General features: G+C 47.6%; 1 protein-coding gene across 1 annotated transcript in view; it reads right to left on the reverse strand.

The window, feature by feature from the left end:
* Positions 1 to 20,918, reverse strand: part of GRIN2C (glutamate ionotropic receptor NMDA type subunit 2C) — a 90,904-nt gene extending 69,986 nt beyond the window's left edge. Inside the window, exon 1 of the mRNA XM_053375822.1 lies at positions 19,539 to 20,918. The gene's annotated coding sequence lies outside the window, so the exon portion shown is untranslated. The remainder of the gene's footprint in view (positions 1 to 19,538) is intronic.
* Positions 20,919 to 22,358: the final 1,440 nt, after the last annotated feature.

Raw genomic sequence — 22,358 nt, forward strand, 5'->3', positions numbered from 1 at the left:
ATAGAAAATAAGAGCACCTTTAAGCATTTCAGGTAGGTCTCCCCCACCTTCATACTTGACACCAAGGAAGGGCCATAACTCGGTGGTAGGCCACATGTGTTGGATGCAGAAGACACCCAGTTCAGTTGCTGGTATCTCGAGTTGGGAGGATTAGGTGAGATAGCAGGTAGGCCTCATTGTCTGAGATCTTAAGAGAGGTCCCGTAGGTCAGATGAGACAATATTGGGCCAGATGGCCAAAGAGTCTTAAACCTGGTATAAGGCTGCTTCCTAAAAGGAAAACAACATGGATGGCCTAGCATTGAGGATAGGCTTTTAAAAAGAAGATATTTCAAAGTGGGAGATTAGGCAGAAGACGGTGAGGATCCCAGGTGAGAGCTGGGAGGGTCCACCCTCATGACATAGAATAAAAGTTAAAATGTATTGTTGACAGAGGGCTCTGTATTCTTTTTAACGTCCCTCCCCCTCTCCTTTCTATTCTTTTCTCTTTACTTCTGCTCTTTCATTCCCCACCCCCACCCCTTTAGATTAGTTTGAATTTTCCTGTATTTTACGCAGAAAACTTTTAATGAAAATTTGATAATAAAAGGCTCAGTACTCAAGTATGCATCAAGTATGCATTTTTTGCACAGGAAAAAAAAGAAAGAAAAGAGGATAGGCTTTTAAGGCCTAAGTGGGGAACCCAAAGGAGAAAACAGCCAGGACAATTCAGTAGTACATCAAGGCCCTTATTAATTCACTAGGAACAGGAATTAGAATTACAGTAAACTGTAGCCTGTTTGATGTGCCACCCTCCTTCACACCCTTTCAGATGCAGAGTGAGGCCACTGAGGGCTTTGGTGGCAATAGTAGCTGCCTCCTCCCCAGCTATTCCTTCTGAACCACCAGACCTTCCCCTCTGTTGCAGGACTGAGCCATGTAAGGTGGCTGCTCTGTTCTCCATAAGTTAACTTGCTGCCCTCAGGTGTGGCAAAGGATGCTGTCTCAACACGGACATTGAATTAAGAGTTAACTGTCCATCTGGTTGTCCTTTGTACAACAAATGGAGGAGAGGGGGAGTGCCATCTTGTCCTTCACGCCACAGGCGGCAAAATGTTTTGGGCCAGCCCTGATGGCCTAGGCTTGCGCACCAAACAGCCATAGGCGGTTCCTACCCTTGGCGAGGATTGCAGGGCTTCCAACCGCAGCTACCCTTGTGTACATAGCCCCTTGTTATTAGAAGCATCAAGAGTCCCATGGACTGCAAGAAGATCAAACCTCTCCATTCTGAAGGAAATCAGCCCTGAGTGCTCACTGGAAGGACAGATCCTGAAGCTGAGACTCCAATACTTTGGCCACCTCATGAGAAGAGAAGACTCCCTGGAAAAGACCCTGATGTTGGGAAAGATGGAGGGCACAAGGAGAAGGGGACGACAGAGGACGAGATGGTTGGATAGTGTTCTCGAAGCTACCAGCTTGAGTTTGACCAAACTGCGGGAGGCAGTGGAAGACAGGAGGGCCTGGCGTGCTCTGGTCCATGGGGTCACGAAGAGTCGGACATGACTAAACAACAACAAATTAGAAGCATCAAACTTAAGAAAAGGGAGGATGCAGATTCTGTGAACAGAGACCTCCCATTCTGCCAGCAGGAAATGTGATGCGTATGAGTGCTATTACAATGCAGGCTTCATATTTCTTGCCACATTGCATGAGCATAAGACATGTCGGTCCTCAGCACATATGGGGCAAAAGGGGGCCTGCCACGGGGACGTATAGGAGTTGTATTGGGATCGCAGAAGCAAGGGGCAGTGAAATATTTGGCTCTCAGCAAGGAGAAAAGGTGGGAGCTAAATGATGCTACTATCCTGGGCCAGTTTCTCAAGAGTCTTAAGCTAGGAGGTAGTTCCTAGGTCCTAGTGCCTGCCCGATCCTCCTCAACCTCAGCATGGGGAAATGGAGAAGGCATTGAAGCCAATACAAACAGACACCTGATACCTTCTCAGAGCTGACATTCGCGGTTATTGTGACTGCATCAAATTTGTGAAGGCATCATAACATGACATACTCAAGTTTACACACTCCAGCCTCCCTGCCTGGGCTGGGCCAGGCTGGTACGAAAGGCTCTTCTATTCATTGCTGTGAATTTCCAAGTATTTTTAGCCCTGTGATCAATAATTCATGGTGATTATGGCATCAACTACCTGAGACCAGTTAAAAAAACCACCCAAAAAAAGAGGCCCAGAGTCTCTTAAATCCAAGATTCGCCCATTTTAATTTCACTTCAAGGACATTTAAACACACTGTAGGCAGCACTTTCTCCCCATAGAGGCTAATAAGTTTCTTCTGTATCAGATTTGATGCACCACTAACACTACAGAAACTCCTGCATCATGCTTCAGCTGCTTTGTGGCTCCATCTTCAGCTTCAAGGCTACCTCTGTCTAGTGAGAAGAGTTATGCACACCAGAACCGGCCTGCTTGATACCAGGACTTAATCTTTAACAGAAGAAGAGCCAGTGTTCAAGTATCACAGAAACAGGGACAGACTGGTCTTTTGTGGTTTTCTCCCGATTGAAGTGCAGAGTGTTTGAGGTCTGGGACATTCGCAGGGAAACCAAAATGCTTGTTTACAAAGCTATTGTACTACCAACCTTACTGTATGGTTGTGAAACATGGACCACTTATAAACGCCATCTCCAACTCCTCGAAAGATTCTATCAATGGTGTCTCCGAAAAATTTTAAACATCACTTGGGAAGACAGGGAAACTAATACCATTGTACTAGAAGAAGCAAAGATCACCAGTGTCGAAGCAATGATTCTTCAACATCAACTTCGTTGGACTGGTCATGTTGTGTGGATGCCTGATTATTGTCTTCCAAAGCAACTACTCTATTCTAAACTTAAAAATGGGAAGCCTAATGCTGGTGTTAAACAAAAGAGGTTTAAAGACTGTTTCAAGGGAAATTTTTTAAATATGTAGTATAAACACCAACAACTGGGAAACGCTTGCCTGCAAGCGCCCCAACTGGAGAACAGCCTTTACCAAAGGTGCCGTGGGCTTTGAAGACACTCAGGACGCAACTCAGGAAGCAAGGGAGAAATGTGCTAAGAGGGAGGCATGCTTGGCAAATCCACACCGTGATCAACTCCCGCCAGGAAACCAATGTCCCCACTGTGGAAGGATGTGTGGATCCAGAATTGGCCTCCACAGTCCCTTACGACTCATTGTTAAAACCATGTTTATGGAAGACAATCTTACTCGACTATGAGTCATGACCAAAGAAGAAGAATAAGAATAGGGCTGCCTCTGAAGATGGTTCAGAAACTTCAGCTAGTGCAGAATTCAGCAGCCAGGTTGCTCACCAGAGCAAGGTGGTTTGAGCATATTAATGTTAGACAGTGAAAAGGAGGTTGGAGACTCAGTGGTTCCTTCATAACATCAAGTTCGCTACTCAATGCTAAGATGAAGATCCAGAGCCAGAGAGATAGATTGAAAACCAGAAATGAACAACAAAAGTAATGTTATGATTCCCTGAACATATCATACATGAAATGTCATTTGAGCTATGGGGGCGGGCGGGTGTTTGTGTGTGCGCGCATACACCACAAGTGTCCCGAAAAACAGGAACATCCCATTTCCCCCTGCAAGAGTACAGTGGCCATTTTAACTGCACAATTTCATGCTGAGAACTCGCCCTAAAAAAAGTTGGTTTGGGGGGGGCTGCGATATTGCAGTGTGCCCAAAAATGAAAATGGATTCCTTACGTCCTAATGGTGGCCAAGAGGCAGATACAGATGAATTGGAAGCATAAAGATACAATTCCCCTTAATCAATGACTTGACAACATGACAATATTGGCAACATATGAATGGGCAGCTTATAGATGCAGACTCTCTTTGGATAAATACAATGATATTTGGAATTAGTTTACACAGAATATATTTGGTTATCAATAACTATGTGTGTATTAGGATAAAAAGATTATAAACATCTATATACTAATGTATGGAAATGTAACAGAGTATTTCCCCCCCCCCTTTTATCATTCTCACTCACTTTTTTCTTTCTTTCTTTGGTCACTCTACCTTTTTATAAATCGAATTCTTCAAATAAAATACTAATAATAAATGGCTGGTTCATACAGACCAAAAAGGGTCGCCCTTGTGAAATTCGCTAAAGGTGCACTGTAACTCTTTGACCTTGCTCTAAGGTACAGCAGACCCTGGTTCCTATCCAGCAAAGCACTTACGCATGTGCTTAAACTAAGCACAGACTTCAATGGGATTATTCACAAGCATAATGTTAATAATCATACTTGAGTGCTTTGCTGGGCTGGGGCCAGATTGTTCACCTCTTTCCTCATCTCACTGTCCCCTGTATCTCACAGCAGCCCCTTAACCTGCAAAAAATAAAACACAAAAGAGGCGACTTCTTAAGGGCAAATGCAAAGATCAATTCACCTAGCTCTAAAATACACACTATTCCAGGGCTAAACAGTAGCATCTCCTTAAGTGCCAAGTTGCAACACACACACAAAACAGCCAAGGACAGGATAAAGAGAACGAGGATGCCATCTCCATTTCTAAATACAGAATTAAATTGAGGTCAGTACATTGCTGGGACTTTGGAAATCCAGCCAGAAGAACCCTTCAGCTCTGCTTGCAGAGCACCAGAGTGCCATGATTGACAACAAGTGGTCAGAACCTGGGGAAAGGGCACCTCCGAGACAAGGGTTGATGCCTTGTTTTCTGATTCAAGAGCACTGGCTCTACAATGCACTGGGATGCAATTCACACCCAGTTGGAACACCTTGAGCTTGCAACGCAATGTCACAGGCACTCCGAATCTCAATAGCACCCATTGTCTTATTCAAAGGGGACACCCCTGATCTGTGAAAGTGCCTTCCCCAATTCTCCCCCTCAGGAGCATTATGAAAGGCAAAGCTTGGGGAGACATCCTTCACGAGCCTGCGGGCAACATCTACATTACATACAGAGATTGGCTTTATATTAGCTGAACCATTGATAGCTGAACTGTGATAGCTGCCCCCTCCCAAAGAATCCTGGGATTCACAGTGTGCAAAAATTCCACTAGACGTTCTAACTACCCGCCTACAGAACACTACCAGTCCCAAGATTCCACAGGGAGAGGAATTACTGCTTAACCAGTATATACGGTATATCTTCTGTTCTGTAGACTAGGGGTAGGCAGAAGGGAGATCATTATCTAGTGGTAGATCCCTGGGTAATTTGAGGTAGATCAGGTAGGATTTCTGATTCACATATGTTTAGCAGTGGCAACAATGAAGTGACTTCCCCTGAAATTAAGAAAGCTGGCAAGGGGAGAGTAACCTGGTTTGTGCAGCCGGACTTTGAGCTTGTTGTGTTGTTGTTTTTTGGAACTCCAAACAAATTGATGGGCTCTGAATTCTTCAGTTCTGATGGTGCTAGGCTCAAGGGGAATTCAATCACATTGCAGAAAATCCAGACAAGCACACTCAAAGTTGATTTGCTGCTCTTGCGTAACAAACCCCACCGCCCTAAACTGGCTTTTTGGCAATAAAGAAAGTGATGGGGAAATGCACTGGAAAGTGTGGTAATAACACTTGCTTGACACAATGTTCTCTTGACACCCAGACATTCTGAAGGACATCCAGAATTTGCGAATATGAAAAGTTTGAAGTTTTTGTAGCAACAACACTTATAAGGAGCTCATGGACAACACAGACTATGGAATAATCAATAAGTTCAGATAAGTGAGAAGCAGATAATGGAGATCACAACATTCACCTGGTCTAATAAACCCCTGGAAAAGTTCTCTGTTGGGCCAGTTCAGGGGAGGTCCTGAAGTTCTGACAACACTCCACGGTTTAAGGACATCCCAAGCAAAAGCAGGCAAACTTTGTCCATCACTTGCAGTAGGTTTAATGTTTTAGATGGCGGGTACGTTTCTGCCTAGATTGCATTTAATTTGATTTTAATAATGTATGCACCCTGTCCTGGGACCATTTGGTGATGGGCAGGTTTATAAATCTCATAAAAAACAAACTCTATTGCCGAGTGCCATCAGCTATGCAGCCCAAATGGGACTGCCGAGAAACAGAAGAGAGGTGTCGGCATACATTTAGGGGAAAGCAGTAGCAGCTTGTGTGGCTGGGCTGCACTGCGGAGCCTCCCTTCCGACACTGCCATCATCAATGAAGCTGACCTAGATGGAGATGGGCAGGGTGGCTGCAAGGTCAGGATTGTGTGGACACATGGACAGGAGGAACACGGACTTGGCTAGACCAGGGCACCCGTGCAGCCTCAACCTCACCACCACACCACCCTAATCCCAGGTAAACTGCAGCACTGGTAGTGCGAAGAGGGCAGCTCTGAAACTCCACCCTGCCACTACTGAGGGGAAGATAAAGGGGAGAGAAATCTCCCCAATGGACCACTGAGAACAGAACATAGAATCATAGAATAGAATCATAGAATCATAGAGTTGGAAGAGACCACAAGGGCCATCGAGTCCAACCCCCTGCCAAGCAGGAAACACCATCAGAGCACTCCTGACATATGGTTGTCAAGCCTCTGCTTAAAGACCTCCAAAGAAGGAGACTCCACCACACTCCTTGGCAGCAAATTCCACTGTCGAACAGCTCTTACTGTCAGGAAGTTCTTCCTAATGTTTAAGTGGAATCTTCTTTCTTGTAGTTTGGATCCATTGCTCCGTGTCCGCTTCTCTGGAGCAGCAGAAAACAACCTTTCTCCCTCCTCTATGTGACATCCTTTTATATATTTGAACATGGCTATCATATCACCCCTTAACCTCCTCTTCTCCAGGCTAAACATGCCCAGCTCCCTTAACCGTTCCTAATAAGGCATCGTTTCCAGGCCTTTGACCATTTTGGTTGCCCTCCTCTGGACACGTTCCAGTTTGTCAGTGTCCTTCTTGAACTGTGGTGCCCAGAACCGGACACAGTACTCCAGGTGAGGTCTGACCAGAGCAGAATACAGTGGCACTATTACTTCCCTTGATCTAGATGCTATACTCCTATTGATGCAGCCCAGAATTGCATTGGCTTTTTTAGCTGCCGCGTCACACTGTTGGCTCATGTCAAGTTTGTGGTCAACCAAGACTCCTAGATCCTTTTCACATGTAGTGCTCTCAAGCCAGGTGTCACCCATCTTGTATTTGTGCCTCTCATTTTTTTTTGCCCAAGTGCAATACTTCACATTTCTCCCTGTTAAAATTCATCTTGTTTGTTTTGGCCCAGTTCTCTAATCTGTCAAGGTTGTTTTGAAGTGTGATCCTGTCCTCTGGGGTGTTAGCCACCCCTCCCAGTTTGGTGTCATCTGCAAATTTGATCAGGATGCCCTTGAGTCCATCATCCAAGTCATTGATAAAGATGTTGAATAAGACCGGGCCCAAGACAGAACCCTGTGGCACCCCACTAGTCACTCTTCTCCAGGATGAAGAGGAACCATTGATGAGCACCCTTTGGGTTCGGTCAGTCAGCCAGTTACAAATCCACTGAGTGGTAGCATAGTCAAGACCGCATTTTACCAGCTTCTTTACAAGAATATCATGGGGCACCTTGTCAAATGCCTTGCTGAAATCAAGGTAGGCTATATCCACTGCGTTCCCTTCATCTACCAGGCTTGTAATTCTGTCAAAAAACGAGATCAGGTTAGTCTGACATGACTTATTTTTCAGAAATCCATGCTGACTATTGGTGATCACAGCATTCCTTTCTAGGTGCTCACAGACTGTTTGCTTAATGATCTGCTCCAGAATCTTCCCTGGTATTGATGTCAGACTGACTGGGCGGTAATTATTTGGGTCCTCTCTTTTCCCCTTTTTGAAAATAGGGACAACATTTGCCCTCCTCCAGTCTGCCGGGACTTCACCTGTTCTCCAGGAATTCTCAAAGATGACTGCCAGTGGTTCTGAAATCATATCTGCCAGTTCTTTTAATACTCTTGGATGCAGTTCATCTGGCCCTGGAGACTTGAATACATCTAGACTAGCCAAGTATTCTTGTACTATCTCCTTAGTTATTCTGGGCTGTGTTTCCTCTGCTGAATCATTTGCTCCAAATTCTTCAGGTCGGGCATTGTTTTCTTTATTGGAGAAGACTGAGGCAAAGAAGGCATTGAGGAGTTCAGCCCTTTCTGTGTCCCCTGTTTGCATTTCACCATCTTCTCCTCTGAGTGACCCCACTGTTTCTTTGTTCTTCCTTTTGCTACGAACATACCCATAAAAGCCTTTTTTGTTGCTTTTAACCTCTCTAGCAAGCCTGAGTTCATTCTGTGCTTTAGCTTTTCTGACTTTGTGTCTACACGTGCTGGCTATTTGTTTGAATTCCTCTTTGGTGGTTTCCCCCTTTTCCATTTTTTGTACACATCCTTTTTTAATCTTAACTCAGTTAAAAGTTCTTTAGATAGCCACCCTGGCTTCTTTAGGCACCTTCCATGTTTCTGTCTCATTGGTATTGCCTGAAGTTGTGCTTTTACTATCTCCCTCTTAACAAACTCCCAACCATCATGAACTCCCTTTCCTTTTAGTATTACTGTCCATGGGATCTCACCCAGCACTTCCCTAAGTTTTATGAAGTCGGCTTTCTTAAAGTCGAGAATTTGAGTCCTAGTATGCTTGGCTGCTCCTTTCCGCTGTATAGTAAACTTCAGAAGAGCATGATCACTCGTGCCTAATGATCCTTCCACTTCTACCCCACTAACCAGGTCATCAACATTGGTTAGGACCAGATCTAAAATGGCTGTTCCTCTTGTTGCTTCTCCCACTTTCTGGACAATAAAGTTGTCTGCAAGGCCAGTGAGGAATCTGTTTGACCTTATGCTCTTGGCTGAGTTTGACATCCAACAAATATCCGGGTAATTGAAGTCCCCCATTACTACTATCTCCCTTCCTTTTGCATGCTTGGCCATCTGTTCCAGGAAGGCATCATCTATGTCCTCCATTTGGCTTGGGGATCTATAGTAAACTCCCACAATGAGGTCACTGTTATTCTTCTCTCCCTTAATTTTGACCCAAATGCTCTCACTTTGGCTTTGAGGTTCTAAATCTTGGATCTCTTCACAGGTATACACATCCCTGACATATAACGCCACTCCTCCTCCTTTCTTGTCTGGTCTGTTTCTCTGAAATAGATTGTATCCCTCCATTATTACATTCCAATCGTGGGACTTATCCCACCAGGTTTCAGTGATTCCTATTATGTCATATTTAGTTTGCTGTACCAAGAGCTCAAGCTCATCTTGTTTATTTCCCATGCTTTGCGCATTAGTGTACAGACATTGAAGTCCATTAATCATTCCCCCGTGTCTCTTATTTAAGGATTTTTTCCTCCCACCACTAGGTCTGCGTGCTGTTTGCTCCATTCGGTCTATGACATTTGGATGATCATCTTCATCAATTGATAGACTCCTACCTTCATGAGCACTGTCTCCCTCCCCCACATTAGTCAGTTTAAAGCCCTCCATGCTCAGCGACCACAGGATTCTTAGTAATGAAAAGCTGGGGGAGAGGGAGGAATGGAATGGAGCAAGTGGTCTGGCACCCTGAACAGGTGTGTACCACACTGCAATGTCTCATTGCAGGACCCGCTTACCCTCTTGACTAATAAAGGTAAAGGGTAAAGGGACCCCTGACCATTAGGTCCAGTCACGGACGACTCTAGAGTTGCGGTGCTCATCTCGCTTTATTGGCCGAGGGAGCTGGTGTACAGCTTCCAGGTCATGTGGCCAGCGTGACTAAGCTGCTTCTGGCGAACCAGAGCAGCGCACGGAAACGCCGTTTACCTTCCTGCCGGAGCGGTACCTATTTATCTACTTGCACTTTGATGTGTTTTCAAACTGCTAGGTTGGCAGGAGCTGGGACCGAGCAACAGGAGCTCAACCCATCATGGGGATTTGAACCGCCAACCTTCTGATCGGCAAGCCCTAGGCTCTGTGGTTTAACCCACAGTGCCACCTATGTCCTCTTGACTAGTAGCAAGGCACAAACTGATCTACTTCTTTCGATCAGCAACAACCCCTTTCGAACAAAGATGGGACCAAAAGTAGCACTAGAAGCACCAAACCCCCCCTCTCTGTTTTTCTCCCTTTGATATACCAGCAGAGAGATGACAATTCTTTCACTGAGTGTAAGTAAACAAGCATACCTAAACTCCAGACCCTAGTCAAATCATCGTCCTTTACTCACTTTGGCCCCACCTTTAAGGCTGGATTAGTCCATACAACAGACAAAACGAGGACATTTCTTTTTGCAGTCGTTTGGGCAAAACCAACCCAACCCAAACCAACTTGCAACAGCACCAGTCAAATCTGGCTCCCTACTGAAAAAGTGTAGGGGGTGTTAGGGGAAGTGTAATACTGCTAGTGGGGGACATGTTGTGCTCCTTCTCGGGTGGTTTGTCCATCTTTGGACCCCACCCTGTACTCAGCTCTCACCTGTGGCTCCTAGAAGCTGTCAGTATACGACAGTGGCCACACCCTGGAAATGGCTTCAACTGACTGGCTAAACCAGGTGAGGGTAGCCAATGGGTCTCAAACCCTCAGCGAGTTAGGGACTTGCGAAGATGTGGCAGATTGAGTGGATGAGACCAATACTGGACCCAACAGTCAAGAAGGAGGTTTCTGAATGTGCTGTAGAGAGAAGTGAGGGACAGGTGGGGTTCATCAACCTGGAAAGGTAGCCCATCTAGTATCCTAAACCTCTGCTGCCTTGCAGGATATCTTTGGGAGTAGAAAGGGCTAAATCCAGAGGGGAGTCCCTAAGATGGTTGATGGTGTCTTGTATGCCTTCTTCTGGCAACTCCTGCAGCCAAGCTGGTGCCAAGCATATTGCCCTGCTTTCCTTTGAATCACATCAGTGAGGCCAAGAGGAGGGTCTTGTTGTCTGGGCAGCCCAGGGCCTCCATACACACTGCCCAGGCTTGTGCCTAGGGGAGGTCACTTTGGTGCTAATGCAGCGATTTGACTTCATCCCTGGAGGTGCTCTCCATGGTCTCTTGAGACAGATAGATACCAACAATAATAATAATGATATTATAATAATTTATTATTTGTACCCCGCCCATCTGGCTGGGTTTCCCCTGCCACTCTGGGCGGCTTCCAACAAAGATTAAAGATACATTAAAATGTCACACAGTAAAAACTTCCCTAAACAGGGCTGCCTTCAGGTGTCTTCTAAAAGTCAGGTAATTGTTTATTTCCTTGACATCTGATGGGAGGTGGTTCCACAGGGTGGGTGACATTACCAAGAAGGCCCTCTGCCTGGTTCCCTGTAGGTTTGCTTCTCGCAGTGAGGGAACTGCCAGAAGGCCCTCAGCGCTGGACCTCAGCATCCGGGCAGAACGATGGGGGTGGAGACGCTCCTTCAGGTATACTGGGCCAAGGCTGTTTAGGGCTTTAAAGGTCAACAGCAACACTTTGAATTGTGCTCGGAAACATACTGGGAGCCAATGAAGGTCTTCCAAGACCGGTGTTATATGGTCTCGGCGGCTGCCCTCATCACCAGTCTAGCTGCTGCATTCTGGATTAATTGTAGTTTCCGGGTCACCTTCAAAGGTAGCCCCCACATAGAGCGCATTGCAGTAGTCCAAGCGGGAGATAACTAGAGCACGCACCACTCGGGCGAGACAGTCCACGGGCAGGTAGGGTCTTAGCCTGTGTACCAGATGGAGCTGGTACACAGCCACCCTGGATACAGAATTGATCTGCGCCTCCATGGACAGCTGTGAGTCCAGAATGACTCCCAGGCTGCGCACCTGGTCCTTCAGGGGACCATTCAGGACCAGGGAGTCCTCCACACCAGCCCGCCCCCTGTCCCCCAAGAACAGTACTTCTGTCTTGTCAGGATTCAACCTCAATCCATTAGCCGCCATGCATCCTCCAACCGCCTCCAGGCACCCACACAGGACCTTCACTGCCTTCACTGGTTCTGATTTGGAAGAGAGGTAGAACTGAAAAAGGATTCATCCTCTCTTGTAGGATGTGTCTTACCCCTCAAGAAAACACTTACATAAGTGGGAGAAAAGACTCAGGACCAATTCATGCAATTCTGTAAGGAGTGAGAAAAGGCTGAGACATTTTCCTGCTGCATGGAATAATCCTCTCTCCCACTCATGTGGGCACAGGGGGTGGTAGCCCATTTAAGTTTCACACAGAGATTCTTATACAATAGGGATATTAGGTCTTCCTGTCATTCTGAGATTAGATGCGCAAAGGGGAACCTAACTGATACAGTTAATACAGAGAAGCAGTTGTGATCATTGTTGCATCCATACCGCTGGGTCCTCATGGCTAGCCCAGCTCATGGAAATAACTCCAAACCCTCCCCCCCCCAACTTTACAGGGCATCCATCTTCCTCAGCATTTCCAAAACCCATCACGTAAAGGCAGCAGCTGGCTTGGGATCTGCAGCCCGGGCTCAAATCACAAATCAGCCACAGGCGAGTCAATCATACAATCTCAGTTCTTCATTCCAAGGGGGCGGGGGAGGAAAACAAATGTGAGGCAGGCACACACAGCTGTTGTGTGAATGAGGCTCAATCAACAAGTACAGCAGAACAAGATGGTATAAGTGATTACACTGTTTCAGAGTACATTTGTGAATGTCCCGCCCCTCCCGCCATATAAAATTTAAAAATCAAGTTTACACAGCCCAGCTTATTCCTAGGGCAGTTTTAAATAGCAAAGTAACTTGCGAGGGCTTTTGCTTTCTTCCTTTCTAAATGCGGACATCCAATCATGTCCCCCACCACCACCCTATGCAAACTGGAGTGGTACAGTCACTTCTAAAACTGCAGGACTCTGCCACTTCATTCTGCTCCATACACAGACCTGCCCTGAAATAAGAATTGTGGCCTGCTTAAAAGGCAGTCTAGTTAGCCAAGGATAATATTCTTAAGTTTTACTTCCTCCAACTGGACAGGTGAAAGAAGCCTCTATTCTGTTGAGAAGTCATCTTTGCCAAGAAAATGTTATTTGCTTAACAGTCAGGGTCCAACGACATATTCAGTCACAGACAAGTGATGTGAAGCCAAACCATGGCTTAGCACAAACGCACAAGCTGCTGGAGAGGAGATTGTGGCTATTTTGCTGTTCCTCTGATCCTGCTGCACTCCTGCAAGCAAAGCCATGGTTTTGCTTTGAATGTTATCTGAACCTGGGCTCAAGGTTTGTCTCATTCCAGACAGACCACAAGCTGTAAATGGTGAACAAAACCTTGGTTATAATTATTGGCTTGTCTGGGGCAGAGACAGACCTCATGCCTGGTTGAGATGACACACTAAGGCAAAACAGTTCAGTTGTATACTAAACATGTACCTTCTTGGTAGTGGCACCCTCCCTGTGGAACGCCCTCCCTTTAGGTGTCAAGGAGATAAAGAAGTACACAACTTTTAGAAGACATCTGAAGGCAGCCCTGTATTGTGAGATTTTTAATGCTTGATGTTTTTAGATATGCTGTAAGCTGCCCAGAGTGGCTGGAGAAACCCAGCCAGGTGGGTGGAGGAGGAGTAGTAATAATAATAATAATAATAATAATAATAATAATAATAATATTTCCTGCCCTGGCCTTTGACACACTATATACCTGTATTTTAGGGCACCCCTCTATGCTTCTAATTGTAAATTGTTTTAGCAATTTAGCTGGTTCCAATGTTGTTGTTTTACACTGTTGCAGCTTGCCCTGGGAACTTGTGGTGAAGGGCAGGTAAGATATCTAATAAAAAACAACAATGCTGAAGCATAAAAACTCCAGCAGCTGAGATTAGAATTAGTAGAGAACTACTCTCAAGCAACAGCAGAAGATATTCCAAGCAGGTTTTAAAATTTAAAAAGCCTGGGAAAGAAATAAAAAGAAGTTTTCACCTGGTGCCCAAAAAAGACCAAAGTGAATGCCAGGCAAGCCTCTATGAGGACAGCATTCCATAGCTAGGGTGCCACCATTGAAAAGGCCCTGTCCCCAGTAACCACCTGCCACACATTTTCTTGGCAGAGATACCAAGAGAATGGGACATAAAGATTTAAGACCATAGTCCCCAGCATGGCACTCATAGGCACCATTGTGCCCTCAGACATCCCTTGGTGTTCACCAAGGTTTCCACTGCTCCTTATTTTTAACTTGAAAATATTAATTTTGTTTGTTTGGGGTGGGGGTGTTTTTTGGGGGCAGCTTTTTATCTTTTTTATTTTGGGGGTATAGACGTTTGCCTGTTGTTTGGCATTTGTGTCTTCAGTAGCCAGTTTTCCTTCTGTAAAATGGGTATTTTGAGGTGCCCATGGCAGTTTCTTTGATTTCAGATGTGTCTCCCAGGCCCCAAAAGGCTGGGGGTTCCTGATCGAAGGCAATTCAGAAAAAAGGTATTAACATGGAGATCACTTCTGCCTAGGAAACTTTGTGAGTGCCATGTGCAGTTTGTCAAATATGAATGTGACAATGCATCTATTCCACTGCACCGTCAGTTGTGGCTTCCTGCTGAACATACCTGTATCAAAATAGCCACCAAGCATTCATCACAGCTGATGAACTACTCACAGGAATTATGTAAGCAGCTTCCATGCGGGAAGCGCCTCTCTCACGTGAAAATCGTTTTGATCTGTTAATATCCCTGATCAAGCAAATGCAGAGGGAACTTGTGGGAAAGTATATTCAGTACTTGTGAACAGCTGCAGATACTGCCAGCTAAGGCTTCTATTATTCTTATCTATCATCATCATTTATTAATTTATCGATTGCCTTTTACACACATCTCAAGGCAATTTACAAACACACCATAAAACAAGTAAAAACTACCCCCACTGATAGCCTCCACTGTTTGCAAAAGAGAAAAGTCATTAACTGAATTAATATCTTCCAAGGGGTGGTCATGTAAAAAACGGTATTTCCATTAGCGTGCCGGTCTGTTTAACTGACACAAGAATGGGCAGCTGCAACGCATTGCACAGCAGCAGCAGCAGCAATAGGAAGTTGCGAGACCCGTGAAAAAGCTACTTGCCCACATAGACACAACATCTTTTCCAGATTGTCCCGTCACAATTACCTGCATGGAGCTGTGCAATATTCAACTACAGTGGTACCTCGGGTTAAGTACTTAATTCATTCCGGAGGTCCGTTCTTAACCTGAAACCGTTCTTAACCTGAAGCACCACTTTAGCTAATGGGGCCTCCTGCTGCTGCCGCGCCGCCGGAGCACGATTTCTGTTCTCATCCTGAAGCAAAGTTCTTAACCCGAGGTACTATTTCTGGGTTAGCGGAGTCTGTAACCTGAAGCGTATGTAGCCTGAAGCATCTGTAACCCGAGGTACCACTGTACAGTGGTACTTCAGGTAAGAACTTATTTCTTTCTGGAGGTCTGTTATTAACCTGAAGCGTCTGTAACCTGAGGTACCACTGTACAGAGGAAGCACAAGCACAACAATATTGCTGCAGGTGGGTGGTTGTGATCAGGTTTCACTGGTTTGCTTTCCATAAATCCAATTACCGGTAGATCTTTCTCCAGCTTTCCACTCACTTGTCCATCTCCCTGCATTTGTATCGGGATCCCTTGACACAACCTACATGCAACGTAGCCATTTCACAGAGGAGCTGCAAGACGAGCAATTTCTCTGAAGCATTCTGTTGGGGGCAGAACCATGCCACTGACACAGGATGACTGCTTTTTTCTAGAAAAGGGGGTGCCGAAACTCGCCATAAACACCCCCTTATTCTCTTATAATGGGAATGGCGCCCACTGAGAGGTGCCAAAATTGAGTCTTGGCTGGAAAAAAGTCCTGCCTAGCTCTGCAAAGTGTGACGAAGGCTGAAGAAGTCACAAGTGTCTGGAGCTAAAGTGATTTGGAGATTGTTGCAAGGATGGCACTTAGTGAGCGTAAACAGAATTGTGTTTGTTTAACTCTTGCAAAGGCCGAGACCTGAAATGTTTAGTAGCATTTCAGTAATGTCAAGGGCAGGAGAATGTGGACAGTAAATTTGAACAGCAGATATGAAGAGCTGAGAGAGGACCAGCAATTCAGACTTGTAAGATATTCCTCCCTGTTGTGGGGCGAAGGGAATGCAGCAAAACAGAACCCAAAGATGAACTACTGAGGAAATGTATAAAGTCAGTAACTATCTAGGCTTGATGCACCCATCTCAGGCTACAGCTGGAATCAAGCAGTTCCAATCACCCCGTGTCTCAGAGATGACTCTCCACGATGATTCTGTTTCAACCCAGAGCACAGAATGGATGGAAAAGGGACCAAGAGGCTCCGAATGTGCTAAATTCAAATATACCTTTTTCCTATTTTTACTGGTATGTCAAGTGATCCAAGTCTTGCCAAACTACAAGGGAACGAGAAAGACCCAAGGAAATCTTTCAAGAATGAGAGTTGTAAGCAAGTATAGACTCCTGTGCTGTGTTTTCCCTCTGTCAGTTTCAAGCTGTGGCTACACAGAGCACCACCAATGCTGCCTTTCTCTCTTCTTTCCCCAGGAAATACGTAGCAGGAAGAGCCGGTGGTGATGGTTCGATCCTGCTTCCCTGTCTGCTTGTCCAGTTTTCGCTACAGATTCCCAGCCCCCACCCCCTGCTCTGACTGTACTTTTAAAAAATGTATTAAAAAGAGGGAGGAAAAAACAGCCTCTTTAATCCATATTTCCTAAAGCCCTCTAAATAAGCATCACATAAGTACTTATTTAGGAAAATTATTTAAAAGGGAGATTATGAGCCGAAAGGATTGGGAAGTCACTGCTGCTATCCTGAGGGTGGTCAACCCCAAGGCATTTCAGAGCTACTACATTCCCTCTTCAAACAAGGCAGAGGCCGTGGGTGCAGGGAATAAATTCAGGTGGAAGCAAATCTTGGCCTATGTCCCCACCGCCACCTTATGAAATGTGGGAGCAGATTTGGGCCTTGGTCCTGAAGTCGGAGAGATTTTTTGCTATTGGACGCAATGGAAGGGCAACATTTTCACCTCTGTGGAGCTCAAGGAAAGTGAAGGCTGATGGCTTCTTGAGAAAGCCCTCAAAACCCAGTACTGCGTATTTCTCTTTCCCAGGAGGAGGAAGAAGAGGAAGAACATCTACCTTATCACAGCTCCCAACATTTTGCATGCAAAGCTCCGTTTGTAGGGAACACCTTTCAAGCATATTGTTTTATAATATACATAGGCAAACCTGTCGCAGCCGTATTTTGTTGGTGCTGCCGTAAACAGTGAATTTTGTTGGTGCTGCATTTGCCAACATACATACATACACGCACACACATATTGCAGATTGCTAAAAAGCACACAGAGAAAGCTGGAAGAGAAGAAGGAAAACCCCAAGAACAGCAGCAAAAAGTTCCAGTGGAAATGAATGGAAACTGAACACATCCTTCCCTTGTATATCCAGGGAGCTTGCAGAAGAGAACTTCCTGGGTGCCCCCTCTTCACCTCCAGTAGGAGCAGAGTTTCCAGTTTCTAATTCCAAAGGCGATGAGACTAACCCCATCCCTGACAGCGCTCAGGCTGCGGGTGAAAACATTCCGATTCTGCATAGCTTTTAATGCATCTTTAATATACGAAATAAGGTTTTAACTCTGCTCCCCCCCCCATGTTAATGTTTCAGTTTTCATTTTTTTAATTGATGGTATGATTTGTTCTTCTTTTATTTTCTTTTTAATGGTATGATTCCCCGACCCATTTAAAAAATATATCCAACCAACCTGGAGAATATTTCATTTTAGATTCAGTTTCTTTCTCGCCACTCATATCAAGTCATGGCAAGTGGTTATGGTGAACAAAACGGCCTGATTTATAAACCTCTCTTTACTATCACCTTCCTCTCCTCCCAACACATCTCCAGGTAACACACACCACTGTCAGTGGAAATTATTTTAACTCCCCTTAATTTTGTGGATGATGAAAATTCCTTAAAATATCCGTATGTTTAAATCTACCTGTTATCTGTGTGAGAGTTATATTTTGTTTATTTACTACTGTTATGTGTTGAAAATAAGCTCAAGGGGGTTACCCCCCCTTTCTATTTTATCCTCACAACAACCCTGTTAAGTAGGTTAGGCTGAGAGACAGTGACTGGCCCAAGGATGCCCAACGTGGCTGGGTTGTGAGTTGAACCCTGGTCTCCCAGGTCCTAGCCCCATAATCTAACCACCGCACCGCACTAACCAAAGCTACAAACTTTTAAAAATCCTAAATTTGAGGATGGAGTGAAGCACAGGTTTCCCTCCTCCACGACTGAGATTCTGATGTCTTTTAACTGGGCTAGAAGGATCACTTGCATTATAAGGATCCCATTCCAGGAAACAACCCCACCGCCAAGTTTAAGAGAATATAACTAAAGGAAGGGAGGAAAGTTAGTTAGAACTGGGTAGCAGGGAATAGTGCACGTTGTTGATATACAGAGGACAAAGTGGAAAACTGAGATTACAGAACAGAAGGAGAAAAAGGAACAGGGGGAGAGATTCAGGAGAATCTACTTCTGTAGCGCTTCCAAGGATACTTGAGGAGGGGAGAAGATGATGGTGATGATGTAATTCTTCCCCTCAGGAAGGTACTTCTATGACATGCCAACCTCTGCCCCATTATCCTGTCTGACTTTTTGTTCCTCTACCCCCAAAAGGTCTCTCTCTCCCCCCCCCAAACTTCCGGATGCGCATGAATAATCGCCACACACACACCCAAAAAAAAACTTCGTTCCCAACAGCTACCTTTCCTCTAAGACCCCGATGCTCTAAGGTATGTCCGCCTTATTACTGTAGTAGAAACCGTATTATTCATAGCATTCTTATGTAATTTCCCCCTTTCTCCCCTTTGCTCCTCCCGCAGCAACAGTTGGAGACGGGGCGGGAGGGAGGAAGAGCGTTATCAATACCAATTAGGACCCTAATCGTTTGTAGACAAATGCCAGAAGCCCAGGAGGAACATGGGGGGGGCGGGGGGAGAGGGAGAGAGGACCATTTGTCACCGGGACAAGACTCCCTCCCTGCCGGGCTCCGGCTCAGACACGCAAGAAGGAAGAAGGGAGGGAGCGAGGCAAAAAAATGCAGCTTAAAAAGGTCGCATATGGATTAACCAAAAATAAATGCAAAGTGTCCTGCCTGATGCGATGTTACGCAAGGCGCTGGAAGGGGGGTGGGGGGGTGTAAAAATACCGACACTCGGCGATTTAGGAGGGGAGAACAAGCGAGCGCCAAAACACACACACACCCCAACCAAACTCTCTTGCCTTCCAACCAAGCCAACCTTGGTGTTTCGTGGAAACGTTCCCAACACGACCCGGAGGGTGGATGGATGGGAGCTGCTTTCAGAGTGAAGGCGAGAGAGAGGGATAGCAAGGAAAGGGAGTTGTTTTTTAAAGGGGGGGGCGAGTTCTTCCTTGGGGGTGCAGAACTTGGGGAAAGCGGCACGGACTTGGCGCTGCGCAAAGCCCTCCAGGAACAACTCCAGGCGTGACATTGACAAGGTGGCCGCGGGATGGGCGCCTCTCGGGTTACTTACTAGCCAGACGCCGCTGTTGCTGCTGCGGCGGCGGAGGGAGAAGTAAACAAACCGGGGCTACTTACTAGAGGGCAAGTGCGGCGGCGGAGGGCTGCATCCCCTGGTCTCCGGGGCACGTCTGGGCTCCTCGCGGTCTCGGGAAGAGGGGGGTGCTGTCGGGGGTCGGCCCCCCTGTCCGCTCGCCAACCCTCTGGCGGCTGGCTGGGCGAGGCATAAGCGACCCTCGGCTCCTTCTTCCGCGCGTCCTCTCCCGCCTTCCCTGTCGCCACCACGGAGCCAGACGAGTGGCGCGAAGGGCTCTCCGTGGCTGCCTGGCGGGGGTCACCAGCGTATCCTTGCAAGGAGTGGGGACGGGGGGGACGGGACCGAGGGATCCCAACGGCTTTGGAGCGAGCGAGGTGGCGAGATCCAACTTGGGCAGGCGGCGGCGGCGGCGGCTAGCAAGGCGGAGGACTTGCCCTCCGTCGAGGGTCGCCCTTGGAGGAGGCGAGACGGCCGCGCGCCCGGGATGCCAGCAAGTGCCTCCTTCCCGCCCGCTTCATCGCCCTCCGCGGCTCTTCTCCATCTCCGCGGCCGAGGAGGAGGAGGAGGAGGAGGAGGAGGAGGCGGCGGGCGGGACGGCGGAGAGGATCTTAGACAGCAGCAAGGCTGCGCAGGGCGCTGGCACAAAGATCGGGCAGATGTCCTTCCGTGCGCGCGGGGCCGCCCGGGCTGCCATCCCCTCCCCTCCCCTCTAACCCGGCCTGAACCCTCCTGCAACTTGGCGCCTAGGCGCTGGGCCAGCGAGTCCCAGGAGGGGGACAGGTGGCTCCGATTAAAGCTGCCTCGCTCCGTCTGCGCGGGCACCGCTCCCAGTTTAGGGAGAGGGAGGGCGCTCGGGGCGGGAAGCGGGCGAGTGGCCTGGGCCTCCGCTCGCCCGGTGGCCTCGGTCCGCCTCTCGATTGCTCCCCTTCCCCAGAAAGGACGCGCAGGGCAACCTCTCCTTTAAAGAAGCGGCGCCGTCGGAAGACCGAGGTGTCCCCACGTGCGGCGCCCATAGGCGGCCCGAAGAGGCAGAGGGTGCCTCGTAGGCTCCAAAGCACCCAGCACGCACCCAAGGTTGGACCGGGAGAAGCCAGACGGATCCCCGCGCGGAACACACCTGCGAGCTAATCGGCGGAGTGGCCGGAGGAGCCCTCCCGTGCTCGGCGGACCGCCCGCGCTCCCCCGACGCTCAGCCGCCGCTGCCTCCCTTCTTCTCCCCAAGCTCCAGCCGGCAGGAGCTCGCCTGTGCCCTTCGGCTGCCCACCTCCCCTCCTTCTTCCCGCCGCTCCTGCCATGCTCTGCTACCCGCCGCGCCTCGAGCCCACGCTCTTCCCTGCTCCCCAGCCAAGAGCTTGGCGTCCCACCAAGGTCCTCTTCCGCAGCCTGTCCCTTTAAGGGCGCTCGGACCCCGGCCCTTAAGCAGGGCGCCGGGGGAGGGGCCTGGAGGGAGGGGGAGCCGCCCCCGCCCCTCCTACGCAAAAGGGAGGAGGAGGCGGAGAGCGCCGAAGCCTTCGGAGTCAGGAGCCTCCAGCTGTCGCCTGGACCCCATCAGGGCTAAGGGTCACGTGGTCAGGAGGCTTTTAATTTGGAACGTGGGGAGGGAGGCAACGAGCGGAGTTGCTTTGCCATTAGTTTGTTAGTAGGAAAGAGAGAAGGCAGGGCGACTTGGTCCCTTTACCAACTCTGATGAAGCCTTGTTTGCATGGCATGCACCCCACACACGTCGCAGTATTCGCATCTTCAGGACTAGTGCCATGAACTCTTCGTTTTGGTAAAGGTAAAACGGTTCCATCAGCGCCTCTCTCTGCATTGGGTGCGAGGAGTTGGTGCCCACCCACCCTTGTTAGACTGCAACTCCTACCAGCCCCAGCTGGCATGGCCAGTGTGGTCTGGGATTGTAGGACTGGATAGGCCAAGGACATTTGGAAAGCCATGGCTTCCCCATCTCTCATTTAAGGGTTGAGAGCGCAACAGCCTGGCCAGGGACAATTCTTGCCTCTTTAGCCATATACACGCTCTTGGGGAAGTTGCCTGGCCTCTTGCTGATTCCTGTAACTCTGGTGCAGGTTGTAACTGGCACAGAGAGCTCTTCTCAATCAGTCTGCATATGGATGTTGTGACCACAACTGAGAAGACTGGTCACATTGCAGGCTGGCAGAACGTAAGCAAGCCTCCTCCATCCCAACCATACACACCTTTGTTCTGTTTTATTGGGGAGGGGCTATGTTTCTACACCTTGCGGGTTTTGCAGGTGAATCTTGTGAGACACTGGTGGGAAGTGAGCTAAAACACTCAGATATTGTTTAAATCAACACATCAAAAAACTGAAGGCCAGTTGCCTCAACACGAAGACTCCCGAGGCTGGTCTTGTGACATGTAAAATAATTAAACTGGGGCAAGATGACAAGCTTGTTCTTGATTTTTCTAAAACCACATGGCCAATTATGTACCAGCTTGGACCTGGAAAAATGTGCAGGATGAGCTTTCTGTGCCAGAGACTCTTCGTCAGGAGACTATTGTTTTCCCCACTACAGAGAAGCAGTCTGTTTAGCTGGGGCAGTAGAGTTCGTGGCATCCTATGTTCATAAATCATAGAATTGTAGGGTTGGGAGAGACGCTGAAGACCATCTATTTCAACCCCCTACAATGCAGGAATATGCAGCAGTCCCATACAGGGATCGAACCTGCGACCTTGGTATTATCAGCACCACACACTAACCAACTATCAAGCATACATCTGAGCTATTCATTTCTCCCAGGCCTCCACAAGCTGCCAAGCTTATATTGCCAGTGGTACGTGGGACACTGGGGTGGCAGTCCAGAGCCCCATTCAGCAGAAGAAGCAGAACAGCCCCCACAGG

The sequence above is a fragment of the Podarcis raffonei genome, chromosome 2 (genome assembly GCF_027172205.1).
Source record: "Podarcis raffonei isolate rPodRaf1 chromosome 2, rPodRaf1.pri, whole genome shotgun sequence".
Lineage (NCBI taxonomy): Eukaryota > Metazoa > Chordata > Lepidosauria > Squamata > Lacertidae > Podarcis > Podarcis raffonei.